The sequence below is a fragment of the Lathyrus oleraceus genome, chromosome 6, assembly GCF_024323335.1.
Source record: "Lathyrus oleraceus cultivar Zhongwan6 chromosome 6, CAAS_Psat_ZW6_1.0, whole genome shotgun sequence".
NCBI classification, from domain to species: domain Eukaryota; kingdom Viridiplantae; phylum Streptophyta; class Magnoliopsida; order Fabales; family Fabaceae; genus Lathyrus; species Lathyrus oleraceus.
The window spans coordinates 4,196,521-4,199,158 of record NC_066584.1 but is presented as its reverse complement, the minus strand read 5'-3'; the positions used below and the strand labels follow the sequence as shown (position 1 = coordinate 4,199,158).

The 2,638-nt window shown below is 40.9% G+C and overlaps 1 pseudogene; it reads right to left on the bottom strand.

The window, feature by feature from the left end:
- Positions 1–318: 318 nt before the first annotated feature.
- On the bottom strand, positions 319–418 carry LOC127098994 (uncharacterized; annotated as a pseudogene).
- Positions 419–2,638: the final 2,220 nt, after the last annotated feature.

The window sequence follows — 2,638 nt, the reverse complement described above, 5'->3', positions numbered from 1 at the left end:
TTGCTCCGCCCGCAATCGAAGCAAACAACTTCGAACTTAAACCTTCGCTGTTGCAAGCTGTGCAACAGAACCAATTCTCTGGAAATCCTACCGAGGATCCAAACCTTCATTTATCCGTATTTGTCCAATACGCTGATACTGTTAAAGCTAATGGTGTCACTTCGGAGGCAATTCGACTTCGTCTTTTTCCTTTCTCATTAAGAGATAGCGCTAGAAGATGGCTTCAGTCTCTCCCTTCAAACTTTGTCACCACATGGAACGAGTTGAAGAAAGTTTTTCTTGCCCGATACTTTCCGCCAAGCAAAACAGCTATGTTAAGAGCCCAGATAAACGGATTTAAACAGAAAGACAACGAGTCTCTTTTCGAAGCATGGGAAAGATACAAAGACATGATGAGACTTTGCCCACACCATGGTTTGGAAGACTGGTTAGTAATTCACACATTTTATAATGGTCTCTTGTACAACACAAGGTTAACAATAGACGCCGCTGCAGGTGGTGCACTAATGAACAAACCTTATGCTGATGCTTACCAGCTTATCGAAAGCATGGCCCAAAACCACTATCAGTGGGGAACCGAACGAACAATGGTGGAAAAACCTCAAACGAAAACTGGCATGTACGAGATAAGTAACCTTGATCACGTTAATGCAAAAGTGGATGCTTTGGTCCAGAAAATTGAAAGTTTAAATGTATCACCTCCTACCTCCGTGGTTGCTATAACTCAGAATTGCGAGGTCTGTGGAATCCAAGGTCACACTCCTACGGATTGTCAACTCTTGACAGGAATCCAAGCAGAGCAAGTAAACTATGCTCAAGGAAGCCCCTACTCGAATACCTATAACTCAAATTGGAAGAACCATCCAAACTTTTCATATAAGAGTAATAATGCTTTGTACGCACCTGGACAGTCTCCAAATCAAGCCCCAGCTATACCTCCGGGATATCAGAAACCGAACCCATCCATGCCTAACAATAACGCCCCTAGGAAATCCAACTTGGAAATCATGATGGAAAACTTTATAGCTTCCCAACAACAAACCAATAAAGATTTCTTAAACCAGAATGTACACACTGGCGAACAACTTAAACAACTAGCAAGCAAAGTAGATGCCCTGGCTACCCATAACAAAATGCTGGAAACACAAATATCACAAGTAGCTCAACAACAAGCACCTACTGCTGCCCCAACTGGTACATTCCCTGGACAGCCCCAACCTAATCCGAGAAGCCACGCTCATGCAATTATATTAAGAAGTGGAACGGAAGTGGAAGGACCGTCTGATCCAAGGATAGAAAACCAAAACCCTAAGAAATCAACTGAGGAAAGTGAACCTAAGGAAAAGGAAGAGAGTAATAAGGAAACCCTAGAAAAGAAGGAACCTTATGTACCTCCACCACCTTACAAACCACCTATCCCTTACCCTCAAAGGCTTGTTAAAACCAAAGATGCGGGCCAATTTAGAAAATTTGTTGATCTCCTTAAACAATTAAACGTTACAATTCCGTTCACCGAAGCTATTACGCAGATGCCCTCCTATGCTAAATTCTTAAAAGAAATTCTTTCTAATAAGAGGAAACTTGAAGATAGCGAAACCGTTACACTCCCTGCCGAATGTAGCACTATAATCCAAAACATGCCTCCTAAACTCAAGGATCCGGGTAGTTTCTCTATACCCTGTCACATAGGAAAATTTGTCATCGACAAAGCCTTATGCGATTTAGGAGCCGGAATTAGAGTTATGCCTTTATCCATATGTAAGAAACTGGAAATGGGAGAATTAAGACCAACCAAAATGTCTGTGCAACTAGCAGATCGTTCCATCAAATATCCTGTAGGAATTCTTGAAAACGTTCCCGTACGCATAGGTCAATTCTACATTCCAACTGATTTTACAATTATGGACATTAGAGAAGATGATATTACTCCCATTATACTGGGAAGACCGTTTTTAGCAACTGCCGGTGCAATCATAGACGTAAAACGAGGACGACTCACCTTCGAAGTAGGTGAAGAGAAAATTGAGTTCATTCTTTCTCAATTCTTGAAAGCACCTGCAATAGAAGATACATGTTACTTCATGGATATCATCGATGAATGCATAAAAGAAGCAGAGCTAGGAGAAGACAAATCATCAGACTATCTTTTAAAAGACAAATCTAACCAATGTTTAGCGATAACACCGGACCCGACGCAATGTCTTAACAAACAAACCCTTGACCTGAAAACACTTCCCAAAAATCTGAGATATGAATTCCTAGACTTAGAGCTTGAACGACCTGTGATAGTTAATACAGACCTAGGAAGACTCGAAACAGAAAAACTCCTACATATCTTAAGAAAGTATCCAACCGCACTAGGTTACCACATCACCGATCTTAAAGGAATAAGTCCTTCTATTTGTATGCACCGCATCATGCTAGAAGAAGACTGTAAAACCTCTAGGGAACACCAGAGGAGACTAAATCCGATCCTGAGTGAGGTAGTAAAGAAGGAAATAACCAAGTTATTAGAAGCAGGTATTATATATCCTATATCTGATAGCAAATGGGTTAGTCCTGTACACGTAGTACCAAAGAAAGGAGGCATAACCGTTATTGAAAACGAAAAAGGGGAAACTATAACTAAACGAATCGA